The sequence below is a fragment of the Argentina silus genome (genome assembly GCF_951799395.1).
Source record: "Argentina silus genome assembly, chromosome: Y".
In the NCBI taxonomy this organism is placed as follows: domain Eukaryota; kingdom Metazoa; phylum Chordata; class Actinopteri; order Argentiniformes; family Argentinidae; genus Argentina; species Argentina silus.
Window position 1 is genome coordinate 25,559,780 of NC_139654.1, and position 13,061 is coordinate 25,572,840.

Here is a 13,061-nt window from a genome sequence, read left to right on the forward strand (position 1 = left end):
TAAACAAATGTATTTGTTGTAAGTCGCTTTGGATAAAGGCGTCTGCTAAATGCCATAAATGTAAATGTAATGAGGACCAAAGAGATGTCAATGAAAGTCAAGGAAGCCATTATTAAAACTTATACAGTGGATGACCGAAGAATGCTCACCTTAAGAAAACCCCCAAAACAACTGTCCCACAGATCAGTCTAAGAGACTACCATCCACAGAATATGTCACCAGCAGAACTACAGAGGCTTCACTGCAAGGTGCAAACCACTAGTTATCCTCAAAAAGGAGGTTACAGTTTGCTAAACAATTTTTGGGGGGGCAAAAAGACCTCAAAACAAACAGTTGAAGATGGCTGCAGTACAGGCCTGGCAGAACATCATCTGAGAATATACCCAAGCGTCTGGTGGGGTCAATGGGTCGCAGACTTCAGACAGCTATTGCATGCAAAAGATTGCTGAGCAAATACTAAACATGAGTACTTTATTTGGACATTATATGATTTTTAAGTTTGTACTTTCTAAATGGTGAACCCAATCTGAAAAAAGAGACATACCAGATGACTTTGAGGAAATGTTACTAGGTCAATCGTACATTAGTTAATCGTACATTCTGCCTAGACAAATGGAGAGTTAAGAGAGGTGTTGATAAAAATGGCTCGTTTGCGCAACTGCTGAAAGATGTAGGAATGTATTAGTGAAATCTAGATGCAATCAAACAGGTGGACCAGTCCCATCCAAGTTAAGCATCTGTTTGTGATGTTGTGTGGCGAAGCTGTAGTAGGAAGGTCATTATCTTGTCACACTTCATCAAAAGGACATTTCAGTCAGTAAGTCGTTGATGTAAATGTTTTTAGTTTAATTAATGTACAATTTGATTTGGCGTAATGGATGGTTCCACTCTGATATACCTCCTGGGAATGGGAGTACTTTTTACAACCTGGATCAGATGGGGGTCATTCTAGCATTATGTGAAACTAAAACTATGTATCCGATTAAACCAACCGGTTCCTGCTTAGTGGGGTGACCCACCCGGTGTCCCCCGGCACGCAACCTGGATCAGACGAGGGTCATTCTAGCATTATGTGAACTAAATCTAGTTTCCGGTCTAACACCGGTATCTGCGCCAACTTTGAATAACTTTTCATCACATACACGTAACACTGTACTGAAATTATTGCAACATGCCATGCGTTCTAAACAGCATTACTCCGCGCTTTAACATTTCTACTGAATTCAACCTAAGTAACGTTCATAAGCAGCTGAGGACCATCGACCCATCTTCATCAAAGTGGCAGTGATATGCCAGTGTTTGAAGCTGCTGAGGTTGGAGGAGTGAGGAGTGGATACGTCCAGGGACAATCCGCATTGTTGCACAGGAACCAGAGCCGAGCAGCGAACCCTCCTCTGGTCAGGGGTTTCCCTCCTCCGTTATGAAAACGGGTCGGTAGATTTGCCCGTGGTCGACCATGCAAATATCGAGAACATGAAAGAAAGAGGACAAGCAGTATTAGTTTGAGATATAACAATGGGAATTCCTCTGCTGTTCCTATCAGAATTAGAGTGTTTGAGAATGATTATGAAACAAGTGATTATTCATTCCTAATCAGCGTGCGAGATTGTAGGTCGGATCGAAAACGGCACTACGAGTACTGTATTCGCCACGCCTAAGAAACCCGTAAAATCTGTAATTAACACAATTCCAGTAAAACATCACTTAACCACTGAAAACCCAGTGTCTGAGAAAACACACCGTTTGTGTACTAGAGGTAGAGTCAAAGGAAGACGTTTATCATTACCCTCTGGTCGCGTTTTCTGCTGCGCAGGAGCCAAAAATGGATGACCAGCATCTCGTCCTAGGTTTCCCTCCTCTATGATGAACATCCGTTTGTAGGCAACGTCGGTGTAAGGCATAGCAGACAGCAGGACGTGGAAAGAAAGAATACAAGCAACTATTACAATGGAGTTCCTCTGCTGCCTCTATCCAACTAGTGTATGAGAGTGAGTAACGAGTCATCCAAACTAAATCAGAAAGTGTGAGAATCATAAGGATAGAAGAATAATCACAACTGTGATTCACCATGCCTAGAAGCCCATGCAACCATGAGAACCTAAAGCTACTCAGCGACTGAATCTACATAGTGACTTAAAAACATCCTCTTCCTAGAGGACACCAAATGTTCACTGACAAGAATGATAGATTTAACATGCTAAATTGGTTCCTTAATCCCTGAGAGACTAAGAGGATTTCTAAAAACTGCAGGAACTGCCCGCAGCTGACAAACCTGTCATCCAAACCAAAGTATTCAAACCCCTTCACTTTTTCCACATTTTGTTATGTTACAGCCTTATTCTAAAATGGATTCAATTCATTGTTTTCCTCATCAATCTATACACAGTACCCCATAATGACAAAGCGAAAGCAGGTTTTTAGAAATGTTTGCTAATTTATTAAAAATAAAAAACTCACACATCACATTTACATAAGTATTCAGACCCTTTGCTATGACACTCAAGCTCAGGTGCATCCTGTTTCCATTGATCATCCTTGAGTTGTTTCTATGACTTGATTGGAGTCCACCTGTGGTAAATTTAATTGATTGGACACACAACTGTCTATATACAGTGCCTTCGGAAAGTATTCAGAGTGTCATAGCAAAGGGTCTGAACACTTATGTAAATGTGCTTGTGGGGGGACATGCAGCGTTCGGCCTGTAGAGGGAGCTACAGGACCGTGGCCGGGGTTGTGTCGGCGAGACTTTGTTGCACACCTGCTGCAAATGAAGTCTCGTCGGCGAATGTTTAAGATGTGTGTGCTTCTGCCATTTCAGTAGGCGAGGTGAGCTGGGAACGGCGAATAGAGAGAGAGACGTTTCGACGAGGCTGGAAAGCCCAAACAGTTACGACCAGTTGGTTTATGAATAAACGGGAGAGTTTCCCTTACCAAGACACTGCGTCTGCCTCTGTGTATAATCGGACATTGTTACATTGGCGCCCAACCTGGGACACAGAGTGAAGGCGGAGGAATGGAGACGCTAGCAGCAGCACTCTCGAGGATATCGCTCATCCTCGAGCAACAAACAATCCTGCAGCAGACCCAGCAGGCTGCGCTGGGAGAGCTGACGGCGGCGAGGACGGCGGACTGTGCCCGCCTTCAGGACCTCACCAGGGTCATCGAGCCGGCGCCGGGGACCGGGTCGGCACCAGGTCCCCCCAAGGTCCAGCTACAGAAGATGGGGGACCTGGACGACCCAGAGGCGTTCCTCGCGGTGTTCGAGGGGACGGCAAGGATCTCGGGGTGGCCGGTCCAAGAGTGGGCCTACCATCTACTGCCCCTCCTGTCAGGGGAGGCGCAGCTCGCGGCCCACAGTTTGCCGGCGGCCGCCCAACGGGATTACACGTCCCTGGCCCGGGCGATTCGGGACCGCCTGGGCCTTACACCGGAGGAACACCGGCGCCGGTTTCGGGCCCTGGCAATGGAGGAGGGGTGCCGGCCCTTCGCCTACGCCCAGCGGCTGCAGGACAGCGCGTGGCGGTGGCTGGACCCAGAGAACAACCCGGCGGTGGAGGTCGGGTACCGGGTAGTCATGGAACAGTTCCTCACGGGGCTCCCGGCCCGTACCGCCGCCTGGGTCCAGTACCACCGCCCCCAGGACCTCAAGACCGCCGTGGGGTTGGCGGAGGACCATCTCTCCCTCCCACCGCGGGGGCCACAACGACCAACCCCGGCCCCGCGGCAGGGGGGGGGGGGCGACGCCCAGGAGGAGCCGAGGGACCAGAAGGAGAGAGGCCGGCGCCCGCCCCAAGGTCGAGATGGCAGGGGCGCACCCATCCAGAGCCGACCCCGGCCCCACAGGTAGCACCTCGAGCGACAGGGGGGGTGTGTTGGCGGTGCGGACGGCCGGGCCATGTGCAGGCCGAGTGCCAGGCGATGGAGGTGGGACAGGTCGTCCGCATCGGCGACATACCGGGCCCTCCCCCCGGACCAGGAGCGGCGTATCGTGTTCCGGTAAGGGTACAGCATGATACGCACCAGGCATTCTTGGATTCGGGCTGCATGCAGTCCATGATCCAGGAGCGCCTGGTTCGGCCGGGGGCATTGTTGAAGGCATCAAGGGTGCGGGTGAGGTGTGTGCATGGGGACATTCACGAATATCCGGTGGTCGCTATCGAAATTAATTTTGAGGGAAAAAAACATAGTGTACAGGCGGCGGTTAGCCCACGCCTCACGCATCCCCTGATTCTAGGTGTGGATTGGGAGGGGTTTCCTCAAGCGGTAAAGAGGGCTATCGGGATGCGTGCACGACAGCTAGGGAGGTGTGAGGCGTGTAATGTGCTCTGTGGCGAGGCGGTGCCTCGCGACACTGCCGGGGAGCCGGAGCCGGCGGGGGCGCCTCACCCCGAGATTTCCCGGCCGAACTATCCGCTGCTAGGCGACTTCCCCCTCGAGCAGTCTCGTGACGAGACCCTAAGATCAGCCTTTGACCAAGTGATAGCAATTGATGGTACTTTGATACGGCCAGACACAGTGCGCGCCCACCCCTATTTTGCGATTATCAGCAACAGGTTATATAGAGTAAGTCGTGACTCACATAGTCAGGAGGAAGTAACCCAGTTGTTGGTTCCCCGCAGCCGCCGTGAAATGGTCTTCCAGGCGGCTCATTTCAACCCCATGGCGGGCCATTTAGGGTATGACAAAACACTGAACCGTATAATGGCTCGATTTTATTGGCCGGGGATTCGGGCAGAGGTGCGTAGGTGGTGCGCTTCCTGTCGGGAATGTCAGTTGGTAAATTCCCCGGCCATTCCACGGGCCCCCTTGCGGCCCTTACCATTGGTCGAGAACCCGTTCGACCGCATTGCGATGGATATTATCGGGCCATTTGACCGGAGTACACAGGGTTATCGATTTGTGTTGGTCTTGATAGATTACGCCACCCGATACCCCGAGGCAATACCACTGCGCAATATCTCTGCCAGGAGTGTAGCGCAAGCATTGTTTCAAGTCATCTCCCGCGTGGGAATCCCGAAAGAGATTCTCACCGATCAGGGCACTAATTTTATGTCACGCACCCTCAAGGAACTGTATGGCTTGTTGAACATCAAGGCGATTCGAACCAGTGTTTACCACCCGGCCACTGACGGCCTTTGTGAGCGGTTCAATCGGACCTTGAAGTCAATGATCCGGAAGTTTGTCCACGAGGATAGTCGGAATTGGCATAAATGGCTAGATCCCCTGTTGTTTGCGGTGCGGGAAGTTCCCCAAGCTTCCACCGGGTTTTCCCCATTTGAATTACTCTACGGGCGTAAGCCCCGGGGTGTCCTAGACCTGCTTAAAGAAAATTGGGAGGAAGGGTCTAGCGACAGTAAAAGTGAGATCCAGTACGTCCTCGACTTGCGCACAAAGCTCTACGCCCTAGGGGCTATCTCACGTGAGCATTTGCTGCAAGCCCAGGAGCGTCAGAAACGCCTGTATGACAGGGGGACTACCCGACGAGAGTTTACACCGGGAGACAAGGTGCTCGTACTGTTACCCACCTCCAGCACGAAATTACTCGATAAGTGGCAAGGGCCGTTTGTGGTCACACGTCGCATGGGGGACGTGGATTATGAGGTTGTACGCTCGGACCGGGGGGATAGCTTGCAGGTGTATCACGTCAATCTCCTAAAAAAATGGAACGACGTGGTCACTGTTGCTCTGGCTACGGTAATTCCAGAGAGAGAGGAGTTCGGTCCGGAAGTCCCAAAATCGAAAGTTAGCACTCCGGTCGATATTGATAACCATCTCTCTGCTAGCCAGGCCGCGGACGTTACAGATTTGCAGGTTAAGTTCGCCGACGTTCGCCGACCACTTTTCAGCGCCTCATGGACCGTATTCTGCGGCCGCACGCTGCCTATGCTGCGGCCTACCTAGATGACATTGTCATTCACAGTGACACCTGGCCACAGCATGTGCGGAGGATGTGCGTTTTTTTAGCTTTTATGTGTTTTCTAAACTTTCTCATTGTGAGAAACTCACTGGCACTGATATCCTACGAAAAGGACACACTTCTACATTTAAACTACAACTTAAGACCAAGTATTTTGGATAATTATTCTATCGACACGGCGTGGCCGGCAGAGATCAGAAGGACCCCCCACGATAACAACAATGGGAGCGCGCCAAAAAAGAGGAGGAAACACCGGGGAAAGCGGGCAGGCATTCGGAACCGGCTGAGAGCTCAGGCCCACCGTCCACCTCTGCCTAGCATACTTCTTGCTAATGTCCAGTCTCTGGAGAACAAGATGGATGATCTAAGGGCGAGGATTACTTTCCAGCGAGACGTAAGAGACTGTAACATCCTTTGTCTAACAGAGACATGGCTTACCTCGTTGGTACCGGACCGAGTCATCTGCCCTTCCGAGTCCTTCTCTGTTTTCCGGGCGGATAGAACGGAGGAGTCCGGCAAATCCAAGGGTGGTGGAGTTTGTTTCATGACCAACAACAACTGGTGTAACCCTAACAACGTAACGACGCTTTCTCAGTCCTGCTCGGCTGACCTGGAGCATCTGACCATCTCATGCCGCCCATTCTACCTTCCCCGGGAGTTCAGCTCAATCATCATCACGGCCGTCTACATTCCACCACAGGCCAACACCGAGGCAGCGCTATCGACCCTACATGATACGCTGTGCCGGCATCAGAGCAACCACCCTGAGGCGGCGATGATAATAACAGGTGATTTCAATCGGGCTAACCTTAAAAAAGTTATGCCTAACTTCCGTCAACACATCAAGTGTGCCACCAGGGGAGATAGAACTTTGGACCATTGTTATACTCAGTTTAAGAATGGGTACAAAGCTGTTTCCCACCCTCCCTTTGGGAAATCAGATCACTGCGCCATTCTGTTGATGCCTGTTTACAAACAGAGGATCCAACAGGTAGCGGTCGTGAAAAGGGAGGGAAAGCGGTGGTCCGACCAATCAGAGGCCGCGCTACAAGACGCGCTGAGTGACGTCGACTGGGATATGTTTCAATCAAGTTCCAGCGATGTCAGCGAGTTTACAGAGACCGTCTTGGACTTCATCTCTACATTAGCCGATAACATCGTACCAACGACAACGGTAAAGATCTACCCCAACCAGAAACCCTGGGTCGACAGCTCCATCCGTGCCGCTCTGAGGGCTCGCACCGCCGCTTACAACTCCGGGCTGGCATCCGGCAGCATGGAGGAGTATAAAGCGGAGTCCTACAAACTGCGGAGGGCGGTGAAAGCCGCCAAGAGGAGATACGCAGACAGAATGCAGGCGCAGATGGAGAGCAACGACACCAGGGGACTATGGCGAGGACTACGATCTATTACGGATTACCGGCACACACCCTCCTCAACCGGAAGTGCAGATGCCTCCCTAGCTGAAGACCTGAACTCTTTTTATGCACGGTTTGAGGCTGGCAACACCACCGCTAGCGCGCCGGCTAACAACAACAACGTCAGAGTGCTGGCTAGCGCGGCTGACGGGAGTTCACACGCTGGGGCAGAGCAAGCACTCTCCGTGACGGAACACGACGTGAGGAGGGCTCTGCTGAAGGTGAACACTAGGAAGGCTGCTGGCCCGGATGGCATACCTGGGAGAGTACTCAAGACCTGTGCTAACCAGCTAGCTCCTGTGTTCACCACTATATTCAACCTTTCACTAGCTAATTCAGTAGTTCCCACCTGTTTTAAAAGATCATCTATCGTCCCTGTGCCCAAGATCACCTCCCCAGCCTGCTTGAATGACTACAGACCCGTGGCTCTAACCTCAGTGGTCATGAAGTGCTTCGAGAGGCTGATTAAGGATTACATCTGCTCCTCCCTCCCTCCGACCCTGGACCCACTGCAGTTCGCATATAGACCAAACAGATCTACAGACGATGCAGTTTCCCAGGTCCTCCACACCACTCTCTCCCACCTGGACAGGCAGAAGGGGGGCTATGTGAGAATGCTGTTTATAGACTATAGCTCAGCGTTCAACACCATAGTCCCCACCAGACTGGCTGATAAGATGATTGGTCTAGGACTGAACATTCCCCTGTGTGCCTGGATCCTGGACTTTCTGACGGCCAGGCCACAGGTGGTCAGGGTGGGTAGACACACCTCCAGCTCACTCACACTGAGCACAGGGTCCCCCCAGGGCTGTGTCCTTAGTCCCCTCCTCTACTCCCTGTACACCCACGACTGTGTGGCTAAGTCCAGCGAAAACTCCATCATCAAGTTTGCGGACGACACGGTCGTGGTGGGGCTGATCTCAGATAACAATGAGAAAGGCTACCTGGACGAGGTGGCGGACCTGTCACTCTGGTGTCAGGAGAACAGTCTCATCCTGAATGTCTCCAAGACAAAAGAGCTGATTGTGGACTTCAGGAGAGCACAACAACTAAGGGCCTACACACCGCTGGACATCGGAGGGACTGCTGTGGACAGGGTGAGCAGTTTTAAATACCTGGGAGTCCACATCTCAGAAGACCTGACCTGGACTACCCACATCAGTTCTCTGGTGGGAAAGGCAAGGCAGCGCCTGTTCCATCTCAGGCAACTGAGGAAATTCAGAGTCTCCCGGAGGATCCTTCAGTCCTTCTACTCTGGAGCTGTGGAGAGCATCCTGGCTGGCAACATCACCGTCTGGTACGGTAACAGCACGGCCCAGGACAGGCGAACTCTGCAAAGGGTGGTACGCCTGGCAGAAAAAACCATGGGAGCTCCAACCCCCCCTCTCCATGTCCTGTACACCAGGAGGTGTAGGACCAGAGCCTACAGGATTATGAAGGACCCTCACCACCCGAAACATGGACTGTTCCAGCCGCTGCCGTCAGGAAAACGCCTCCGCTGTCATGCAGCAAAAACAGAGAGGCTAAGACTGAGTTTCTTCCCCCATGCCATCAGAATTGTCAACGATGACCCCACCAGTGCCCCCCTCAAGTCACTCACACATGCACTGTCATTCTAACACATATGCACACACATAATCATCCATCTGCTATTTATATTGCTTACTGGCTATACTGTTCATATTGTTTATACTGTTTATACTGTCCATACTGTATATTTTTTAGTACTTCTATTTTTATTTTATTGTATTTTAAAACTTATTGTGTTGTTGCACTACTCTGTGGCACTGTCACTTTTGCATTTCACTGTATACTTGTATGCACGTGACAAATAAAGAAATCTTGAATCTTGAATCTTGAATCTTGAGTGTGGCTGCTGTTCTACGGTCCCTGAGGCAGGCGGGGCTGACGGCCAACCCGAAAAAGTGCGTGATCGGGCGGAGGGAGATCCGGTATCTGGGGTACCACTTGGGACGGGGGGAGGTGCGACCGCAGATTGAAAAGACTGCGGCCATCACCGCCTCTCCCCGGCCCAAGACGAAGAAGGAGGTGAGGGCCTTCCTGGGGCTGGCTGGATATTACCGGCAGTTTGTACCAGGGTTTTCAGAGCTGGCCAGTCCCTTGACGGACCTCACCCGGAAGGGTGCCCCGGATCCGGTTCAATGGTCGGGCCAGTGCCAGGGGTCGTTCGAGGCCCTTAAGGGGGCTCTTTGTGGAGAAACGGTCCTGTATGCGCCTGATTTTAACCTCCCTTTCTCCCTACAGACGAACGCGTCGGATAGAGGGCTGGGAGCAGTGCTGACCCAGCGCGTGGAGGGGGCCGACCGACCGGTGCTGTACCTGAGCCGCAAGCTGTCGGAGAGGGAGGGCCGGTACAGCACCGTGGAGAAGGAGTGCCTGGCCATCAAGTGGGCGGTCGGCACCCTCCGCTACTACCTGCTGGGTCGCGCTTTCACCCTCTACTCCGACCATGCCCCCCTCCAGTGGCTCCACCGCATGAAGGATGTAAACGCGAGGATCACCCGGTGGTACCTCGCGTTGCAGCCCTTCAACTTTTCCGTCCTGCACAGACCGGGGGCGCAGATGGTCGTGGCAGACTTCCTCTCCCGTGCAGGGGGGGGGGAGTAGGTCGTCGGCCGTCGGGTCCCCGGCCTGTGTCGGGCGGTGGGGGTATGTGGGGGGACATGCAGCGTTCGGCCTGTAGAGGGAGCTACAGGACCGTGGCCGGGGTTGTGTCGGCGAGACTTTGTTGCACACCTGCTGCAAATGAAGTCTCGTCGGCGAATGTTTAAGATGTGTGTGCTTCTGCCATTTCAGTAGGCGAGGTGAGCTGGGAACGGCGAATAGAGAGAGAGACGTTTCGACGAGGCTGGAAAGCCCAAACAGTTACGACCAGTTGGTTTATGAATAAACGGGAGAGTTTCCCTTACCAAGACACTGCGTCTGCCTCTGTGTATAATCGGACATTGTTACAGTGCTACTTCCGTTTTTTTATTTTTAATAAATTAGCAAACATTTCTAAAAACCTGTTTTGACTTTGTCATTATGTGTAGATTGATGAGGGAAAAAAATTTAACATAACAAAATGTGGAAAAAGTGAAGGGGTCTGAATACTTTCCGAAGGCACTGTACTTTACATAGTTATAGTATGTGCCAAAAAAGGCAAGTAGGCATATCACAGCATGAATTGTATTGTTTTCTCCAAAGATGATTTTGCTAGAGATAACCAACCCTGCTGCACTCTGCAGCTTTTACACTTTTGAGATGCCCTGTTGAAATACTGTAAAAAGAGACATTTTCTCAGAAAGTTTTCTCCATTCATTTTATTCTTGTGTGCAGGTCTTTCCGTGCCCATGAGCTGTCGTTGACATGTAAAACCGTACAGTGAAAGCACCTAGACTAGACAAATTCAGACATTCATTACATACAGCTTTTGTACTGCATTCTTTCTTCACCAAAGAACCAATAAAGAATTTCACCGAAAATCTGTTAGCAATGATAGTGCAGAGGACCCAAGTAGCGGAGAGATACTCAGACGACAGCGTAAAGTCAAATCAAAGAATGTTTTAATAAGATAACTGGGCACGGCACACAAACAAACACTGGGGAAAAGGGTAAAATAAAGGTGGAGAAAACCAAGCTCCCTTAACAAAAGTACGCACAAGTGGAATAACTTAAGAAATACTAGTCTCGAACTAGTGCAACGGGGTAAACAACTGGAATCACGGAACCGACGGGCAGACAGGGTACTCAGACATACAGGGAGAATCTCCAACAAAGACATGGGGAACACACAGGCTATATATAACAAACACGAGACAGAATACACAGGTGAAACAAATAATGGTAGATTGGGAGAGCACTGGCCCCGTACCGCCAGAGGAGGGCACCAGAGTCACCAGACAGCAACCTCAGGCTTGACAAAATCAGAAATACTCAGAACCAAAAAAATGTATTGTCCTGCATCAGATTTTTCCATGTCATTCTTTTTTCCATACTTTTCAAACTCAGAAATGCTGAATACTGTAAATAAAAATAAACTAAACATAAAAGCAACCAAAGGAAACTTATGGGTGGAAATATCCAAAAAACTAAATAAGGAGTTGTACTCAGAACTTCACATTTAGTCCGTCTGTTCCTGATGATTATGCCCCAGGTTGTCATCGCATTGGATGTTTTTCCTTGCAATGCACTGAAGGAAAAACCTAATTGTATGCCGTATCCATCCCTGGCAGTCCTCTGCACCTATTGCCAGGCAACCAGCATTCATTGCCTCCAGGAGGGCATTCATTGCCTCCATGATCATATACCTTCCATCTCCAAGCAGAGAAAAATTCCTCAATTGGGTTCAGAAAAGGAGAGTATGCAGGGAGGAATTGCATCATCATACAGGGCTGTGCTGCAAACCATTCATTCACAAGGCGGTAACATGGAAGGCAACATTGTCCCAAATGAAGACATACAGATTCATGCCAGGCCTCAACAGCACTCTCTCTTTGGGTGGAACCAGTCTTTCATTCAGTGCATCAAGAAATGTGATGAGGCATTCTGTATTGTATGGGCCGATAGTTGGTATGTGGCAAAGGACACCATCATTGGAGATGGCAGCACATATGGTGATATTGGCGCCCCTCTGACCTGGCACTGTAACAGTGGCCCTCTGCCCAATGATGTTCTTCCCCCGTCTCCTCACTTCAGAGAGGTTGAAGCCGGCTTCATCCACATAAATGAATGTGATGTGCCTCTTCAGCTTCAAGCTCCATTATTCTCTAAGAAAAAAGCAAATTCATAAAGCAAATTATTCCAGTTGCATGTAACTGTATAATATGACAAGGCACATACTGCACATACTGGAGTCTTGCCTCCTTCACGTTCTCAGAGTTTCTTTGGAATGGAATTCTGTACAGCTACTTCAGTCCGACATGGTTTCGTGTAAGGACTCGATCAATAGTAGCCAAACTCACACTGTTGATATTTCTAAATGCTCCCTGATCTGCAATTACTGCTGCCTGGATTTCACGCAGTCTGATCGCATTGTTTGCCACAACCATATCTACAATGGCAGCCTCCTGTTCAGCACTAAAGGTCTTTCCTCTGCCACCGGTGTGTGGTAGTCTGTGGATGCAAGTAAATGCAAAAAGCATGTAAACATTTACATTATGACAGTCACATAAATGGGATTGATGAAACAACTGCATTACTGTAGACACAGTTTGTTCTGCCAACAGGGCAATACAGTAAAGCTGAAATACACAGTAGTATACAGTAACATTGTGACTTACCTATTCTCATACCGAGAAAGTCTGACAATAGATGCCACAGTGCTCGGACTCGTAATGGGCTGGACCCTTTGTCCAGCCTCTCTAAAGGCCAAGCCATGATTGATGACATGGTCAATAATTGTTGCCCGAATTTCATTTGAAACTTAAGCTCTATTTTCTCCTCTTGCTGCAGCTCCTCCACCACGCATGCAAACTCCTCTTCCTTGGGCCCCTCTGCCATGGCCTCTTACTCTCCAAACGTGCCTTTGGCCTCTTTGATTCATGCTTGCAAATAGCAACACAGAGGTGGCATCTTTTATAGATGGATAAGGACTGATTGGCGATTGAAGAGTTGTGCAAAGGAGTTTCACACAGGTGCATTAGAGATTCATAATTATGCAAGTTATTTCTATCGGCTGTGAATAGATGTCTTCCTTTTGTTTAACACAGTTAATCCAATAGAGT